Consider the following 8009-nt stretch of genomic DNA (forward strand, 5'->3'; position numbering starts at 1 on the left):
CTTACATAAAGCTAGCCATAGAAAAGGAGTAAGACTGATTGGATGAAGACAGCAGGAAAGCAGAGGTTCAGAGGAACGAAAGCATCTCTATACATTTATCTGAAATTCTCACCAGTGATATACATAAGTATTTCTATCCCTATTTTATTATGTATTTTCGAAAACTCCATAACTATTTTATATCCGCTTGACTGAGATTTACAAGGTGACCATAGCTTGCTTCAAGCCAACAATCTCCGTGGGATCGACCTTACTCACGTAAGGTTTTATTACTTGGACAACCCAGTGCACTTGCTGGTTAGTTGTATTGAAGTTGTGAATGAAAAACAATATATTAAGACGTGCGCACAGAGTTTTTGGCGCCGTTGCCTGAGATCATAATTTCGTGCACCAAGTTTTTGGCGCCGTTGCCGGGGATTGTTCGAGTTTGGACAACTGACGGTTCATCGTGTTACTCAGATTAGGTAATTTTCTTTTCGTTTTCTTTTCAAAAAAAAAATTTTCAAAAATTTCTCCTTTGTTTTCGAAAAAAAAAAAATAAAATCCAAAAAAAAAAATTTAGAAAATCATAAAAATCAAAAATATTTTTGTGTTCTTGTTTGAGTCTTGAGCAATTTTTAAGTCTGGTGTCAATTGCATATTCATTTTGCATTTTTCGAAAATTCATGCATTCATGGTGTTCTTCATGATCTTCAAGTTGTTCTTGGTAAGTCTTCTTGTTTGATCTTGATGTTTTCTTGTTTTGTGTCTTTTCTTGTTTTTTATATGCATTATTGCATCCATAGAGTCTAAACATGAAAGATTTCTAAGTTTGATGTCTTGCATGTTTTCTTTGCATATAAAATTTTTCAAAAATAAGTTCTTGATGTTCATCTTGACATTCAAAGTGTTCTTGGTGTTCATCTTGACATTCATAGTGTTCTTGCATTCATCACATACTTTGATCCAAAATTTTCATGCATTGCATCATTTTTCATGTTTTTCTCTCTCATCATTAAAAATTCAAAAGAAAAATATATATCTTTCCCTTTTTCTTCTCATAAATTCGAAAATTTGGATTGACTTTTTCAAATTTTTTTTTTTAAAATCTAGTTGTTTTTATGAGTCAAATCAAATTTTCAAATTAAAAAAAAAATCTTATCTTTTTCAAAATCTTTTTAAAAAATATATCTTTTTCATTTTTCTTATCTATTTTCGAAAATTTAAAAATATTTTTCAAAAATCTTTTTCTTAATTTTATATCATAATTTTCGAAAATATCATCATCAATTAATGTTTTGATTAAAAAATTTCAAGTTTGTTACTTGCTTGTTAAGAAAGATTCAAACTTTAAGTTCTAGAATCATATCTTGTGATTTCTTGTGAATCAAGTCATTAATTGTGATTTTAAAAATTAAATCTTTTCAAAACTAATTTCAATCATATCTTTTCAAAATATCTTTTTTATCTTATCTTTTTCAAAATCATATCTTTTCACATCATATCTTTTTTTTTCAAAAATTTGATTTCAAAATATCTTTTCTAACTTCTTATCTTCTTATCTTTTCAAAATTGATTTTCAAAATTTGTTTCAACTAACTAACTAACTTTTTGTTTGTTTCTTATCTTTTTCAAAACTACCTAACTAACTCTCTCTCTCTAATTTTCGAAAATCCCTTCCCTCTTTTTCAAAATTTCTTTTTAATTAACTAATTATTTTAATTTTTTATTTTAATTTTCGGAAATTACTAACTCTTTTTCAAAAATTATTTTCGAAAATCACTAACTCTTTTTCAAAAATTATTTTCGAAAATTCTCTTTCTCTCTCATCTCCTTCTATTTACTTATTCTTCTACTAACACTTCTCTTCATCTCACACCTCTGCTCTCCTCACCCTTGTGTTTCTTTCTTTACATTACATTCTTTTCTTCTTCCTTTATTCTACTCACACAGGGACCTCTATACTGTGGTAAAAAGGATCCCTATTATTATTATTTTTCTGTTCCCTCTTTTTCATATGAGCAGGAGCAAAGACAAGAATATTCTTGTTGAAGCAGATCCAGAACCTGAAAGGACTCTGAAGAGAAAATTAAGAGAAGCTAAATTACAACAATCCAGCAAGCACCTCTCAGAAATTTTCAAACAAAAAGAGGAGATGGCAACCAAAAATAATAATAATGCAAGGAGGATGCTTGGTGACTTTACTGCACCTAATTCCAATTTACATGGAAGAAGCATCTCCATCCCTACCATTGGAGCAAACAATTTTGAGCTGAAACCTCAATTAGTTTCTCTGATGCAGCAGAACTGCAAGTTCCATGGACTTCCATCTGAAGATCCTTTTCAGTTCTTAACTGAATTTTTGTAGATCTATGATACTGTTAAGACTAATGGAGTAGATCCTGAAGTCTACAGGCTCATGCTTTTCCCTTTTGCTGTAAGAGACAGAGCTAGAGTGTGGTTGGACTCTCAACCCAAAGATAGCCTGAACTCTTGGGATAAGCTGGTCACGGCTTTCTTAGCCAAGTTCTTTCCTCCTCAAAAGCTTAGTAAGCTTAGAGTGGATGTTCAAACCTTCAGACAGAAAGAAGGTGAATCCCTCTATGAAGCTTGGGAGAGATAAAAGCAACTGACCAAAAAGTGTCCTTCTGACATGCTTTCAGAATGGACCATCCTGGATATATTCTATGATGGTTTATCTGAGCTATCAAAGATGTCATTGGATACTTTTGCAGGTGGATCCATTCACCTAAAGAAAATGCCTGCAGAAGCTCAAGAACTTATTGACATGGTTGCTAATAACCAGTTCATGTACACTTCTGAGAGGAACCCTGTGAGTAATGGGACGTCTATGAAGAAGGGAGTTCTTGAAATTGATACTCTGAATGCCATATTGGCTCAGAATAAAATATTGACTCAGCAAGTCAATATGATTTCTCAGAGTCTGAATAGAATGCATGCTGCATCCAACAGTACTCAAGAGGCATCTTCTAAAGAAGAAGCTTATGATCCTGAGAACCCTGCAATAGCTGAGGTAAATTATATGGGTGAACCCTATGGAAACACCTATAACCCATCATGGAGAAATCATCCAAATTTCTCATGGAAGGATCAACAAAAGCCTCAACAAGGCTTTAACAATTGTGGAAGAAACATGTTTAGCAATAGCAAGCCTTTTTCATCATCCACTCAGCAACAGACAGAGAACTCTGAACAAAATACCTCTAATTTAGCAAACTTAGTCTCTGATCTATCTAAGGCCACTGTGAGTTTCATGAATGAAACAAGGTCCTCCATTAGAAATTTGGAAGCACAAGTGGGCCACCTGAGTAAAAGGATCACTGAAATCCCTCCTAGTATTCTCCCAAGCAATACAGAAGAAAATCCAAAAGGAGAGTGCAAGGCCATTGAAATGACCATCATGGCCGAAACCACAAAAGAGGAGGAGGACGTGAATCCCAAGGAGGAAGACCTCCTGGGACGTCCAGTGATCAATAAGGAGTTTCCCTCTGAGGAACCAAAGGAATCTGAGACTCATCTAGAGACCATAGAGATTCCATTAAACCTCCTTATGCCATTCATAAGCTCTGATGAGTATTCTTCTTCTGAAGAGAATGAGGATATTACTGAAGAGCAAGTTACCAAGTACCTTGGTGCAATCATGAAGCTGAATGCCAAATTATTTGGTATTGAGACTTGGGAAGATGAACCTCCCTTGTTCACCAATGAACTGAGTGATCTGGATCAACTGAGATTGCCTCAGAAGAAATAGGATCCTGGAAAGTTCCTAATACCTTGTACCATAGGCACCATGATCTTTGAAAAGGCTCTATGTGACCTTGGGTCAGGGATAAACCTCATGCCCCTCTCTGTAATAGAGAAACTGGGAATCTATGGGGTATAAGCTGCTAAATCTCATTAGAAATGGCAGACAATTCAAGAAAACAGGCTTATGGACAAGTAGAGGACGTGTTGGTAAAGGTTGAAGGCCTTTACATCCCTGCTGATTTTATAGTCCTGGATACTGGGAAGAATGATGATGAATCCATCATCCTTGGAAGACCCTTCCTAGCCACAGCAAGAGCTGTGATTGATGTTAACAGAGGTGAACTAGTCCTTCAATTGAATGAGGACTCCCTTGAGTTTAAAACTCAAGGACATCCTTCTGTAAACATGGAAAAGAGGCACAGTAAGCTTCTCTCAAAACAGAGTCAACTAGAGCCCCCACAGTCAAACTCTAAGTTTGGTGTTGGGAAGCCACAACCAAACTCTAAGTTTGATTTTGAACTCCCATATCCAAACTCTAAGTTTGGTGTTGGAGAGTCTCAACAATGCTCTGAACATCTGTGAGGCTCCATGAGAGCCCACTATCAAGCTATTGACATTAAAGAAGTGCTTGTTGGGAGGCAACCCAATTTTTATTTAATTATATTTTTATTAGTTATATGTCTTTATAGGTTCATGATCATGTGGAGTCACAAAAACAACTGAAAAAAATTGAAAAAAAATCAAAAACAGCAGAAGAAAAATTACACCCTGGAGGAGGATCTCACTGGCATTTAAACGCCAATAAGAAGCATCTGGCTGGCGTTCAACGCCAGAACAGAGCATGGTTCTGGCGCTGAACGCCCAAAATGGGCAGCATCTGGGCGTTTGAACGCCAGAATTGCACCCTGGAGAAGAGCTGGCGCTGAACGCCCAGAACAAGCCTGGTTCTGGCGTTCAACACCAGAAATGGGCAACAAATGGGCGTTCAACGCCCAGAACAAGCACCAATCTGGCACTGAACGCCCAGAGTTGTGTGCAAGGGTATATTGCATGTCTAATTTGGTGCAAGGTTGTAAATCCTTGACACCTCAGAATCTGTGGACACCACAGGATCACCTCAGGATCTGTGGACCCCACAGGATCCCCACCTTCCTCCAATCACTTCTTCTCAACCCTCTTTCACACAATCCCATAAACACTCTTCCCTAAAACTCTTCACCAATCACCTCAATCTCTCTTCCCTATCACCACTTCACCACTCACATCAAACCACTCCTCCCCATAAACCTACCTCATAAACTCCACCTACCTTCAAAATTCAAAATCAATTTCCCACCCAAACCCACCCATATGGCCGAAATTAACCCCCCTTCCCTTCCCTATATATAGTCCTCCATTCTTCCTCATTTTCACACAACACAACCCTCTCTTCTCTTCTTGGCCGAATACACCTCTTCCCACTCTCCTCCATATTTTCTTCTTCTTCTTCATCTATTCTTTCTTCTTTTGCTCGAGGGCGAGCAATATTCTAAGTTTGGTGTGGTAAAAGCATAAGCTTTTTGTTTTTCCATTACCATTGATGGCACCCAAGACCAGAGAATCCTCTAGAAAAGGGAAAGGAAAGACAAAAGCTTCCACCTCCGAGTCATGGGAGATGGAAAGATTCATCTCCAAAGCTCATCAAGACCACTTCTATGATGTTGTGGCCAAGAAGAAGGTGATCCCTGAGGTCCCTTTCAAACTCAAGAGAAATGAGTACCTGGAAATCCGACATGAGATCCAAAGAAGAGGTTGGGAAGTTCTAACAAAACCCATCCAACAAGTCAGAATTCTAATGGTTCAAGAGTTCTATGCTAATGCATGGATCACAAGGAGAGTCAACTTTGATCAAAGGTTGGACCAAGTCCTCATGGACATATGTGTGGAAGGAGCTCAATGGAAGATTGACTCAAAAGGCAAACCGGTTCAACTGAGAAGACTAGACCTTAAGCCTGTAGCTAGAGGATGGTTGGAGTTTATTCAACGCTCAATCATTCCCACTAGCAACCGGTCTGAAGTTACTATAGACCGGGCCATCATGATCCATAGCATCATGATTGGAGAAGAGGTGAAGGTTCATGAGATTATACCTCAAGAACTTTACATGGTGGCTGACAAGTCCTCCACTATGGCAAGGTTAGCTTTTCCTCACCTCATTTGCCATCTATGCAATTCGGCTGGGATTGACATAGAAGAAGACATTCCCATTGAGGAAGAGAAGCCCATCACTAAGAAAAGGATGGAGCAAGCAAGAGAGCCCATTGATGGATCTCAAGAGACGCATGAAGCTCATCACCATGAGATCCCGGAGATGCCTCAAATGCATTTTCCTCCACAAAACTATTGGGAGAAAATCAACACCTCCCTAGGAGAATTAAGTTCCAACATGGGACAATTAAGGGTGGAACATCAAGAGCACTCCATCATCCTTCATGAAATTAGAGAAGATCAAAAAGCAATGAGGGAGGAGCAACAAAGACAAGGAAGAGACATAGAAGAGCTCAAGGACATCATTGGTTCCTCAAGAAGGAAACGCCACCATCACTAAGGTGGACTCATTCCTTGTTCTTACTTTCTCTATTTTTCGTTTTCTATGTTAAGTTCTTATCTATGTTTGTGTCTTCATTACATGATCAGGATATTTAGTAACTTTGTCTTAAAGTTATGAATGTCCTATGAATCCATCACCTCTCTTAAATGAAAACTATTTTAATTCAAAAGAACAAGAAGTACACGAGTTCGAATTTATTCAACTCTGGTTTTGTTTTCTGAATGAATGCTTGAATAGTGCATATGTCTTTTGAAGTTGTTGTTCATGAATGTTAAATATGTTGGCTCTTGAAAGAATGATGACAAGGAGACATGTTATTTGATAATCTGAAAAATCATAAAAATGATTCTTGAAGCAAGAAAAAGCAGCAAAGAACAAAGCTTGCAGAAAAAAAAATAGTGAAAAAAAATAGAAAGAAAAAGAAAAAGCAAGTAGAAAAAGCCAAAAGCTCTTAAAACCAAGAGGCAAGAGCAAAAAGCCAATAACCCTTAAAACCAAAAGGCAAGGGTAATAAAAAGGATCCCAAGGCTTTGAGCATCAGTGGATAGGAGGGCCTAAAGGAATAAAATCCTGGCCTAAGCGGCTAAACCAAGCTGTCCCTAACCATGTGCTTGTGGCGTGAAGGTGTCAAGTGAAAACTTGAGACTGAGCGGTTAAAGTCAAGGTCCAAAGCAAAAAAAGAGTGTGCTTAAGAACCCTGGACACCTCTAATTGGGGACTTTAGCAAAGCTGAGTCACAATCTAAAAAGGTTCACCCAGTTATGTGTCTGTGGCATTTATGTATCCGGTGGTAATACTGGAAAACAAAGTGCTTAGGGCCATGGCCAAGACTCATAAAGTAGCTGTGTTCAAGAATCAACATACTGAACTATGAAAATCAATAACACTATCTGAATTCTGAGTTCCTATAGATGCCAATCATTCTGAACCTCAATGGATAAATTGAGATGCCAAAACTATTCAAGAGGCAAAAAGCTACAAGTCTCGCTCATCTGATTGGAGCTATGTTTCATTGATAGTTTGGAATTTATAGTATATTCTCTTCTTTTTATCCTATTTTATTTTCAGTTGCTTGGGGACAAGCAACAATTTAAGTTTGGTGTTGTGATGAGCGGATAATTTATACGCTTTTTGGCATTGTTTTTAGTTTGTTTTTAGTAGAGTCTAGTTACTTTTAGGGATGTTTTCATTAGTTTTTATGTTAAATTCACATTTCTGAACTTTACTATGAGTTTGTGTGTTTTTCTATGATTTCAGGTATTTTCTGGCTGAAATTGAGGGACTTGAGCAAAAATCAGATTCAGAGGTTGAAGAAGGATTGCTGATGCTGTTGGATTCTGACCTTCCTGCACTCAAAGTGGATTTTCTAGAGCTACAGAACTCAAAATGGCGCGCTTCTAATTGCGTTGGAAAGTCGACATCCAGGGCTTTCCAGAAATATATAATAGTCTATACTTTGGCCGAGTTTAGATGACGTAAAAGGGCGTTGAATGCCAGTTCTACGCTGCTGTCTGGAGTTAAACGCCAGAAACACGTCACAAACCAGAGTTGAACGCCAGAAACACGTTACAACCTGGCGTTCAACTCCAGAAAGAGCCTCTGCACGTGTAACATTCAAGCTCAGCCCAAGCACACACCAAGTGGGCCCCGGAAGTGGATTTATGCATCAATT

The 8009-nt window shown here is 37.7% G+C and overlaps 1 non-coding gene across 1 annotated transcript; it reads right to left on the reverse strand.

The window, feature by feature from the left end:
• Positions 1–2530: 2530 nt before the first annotated feature.
• Positions 2531–2638, reverse strand: LOC112725038 (small nucleolar RNA R71). Its single transcript, XR_003164169.1, has one exon. It is a non-coding gene; the product is annotated as a small nucleolar RNA R71 (small nucleolar RNA).
• Between the last annotated feature and the right edge of the window lie 5371 nt (positions 2639–8009).

This window comes from Arachis hypogaea, chromosome 11 (assembly GCF_003086295.3).
Source record: "Arachis hypogaea cultivar Tifrunner chromosome 11, arahy.Tifrunner.gnm2.J5K5, whole genome shotgun sequence".
In the NCBI taxonomy this organism is placed as follows: domain Eukaryota; kingdom Viridiplantae; phylum Streptophyta; class Magnoliopsida; order Fabales; family Fabaceae; genus Arachis; species Arachis hypogaea.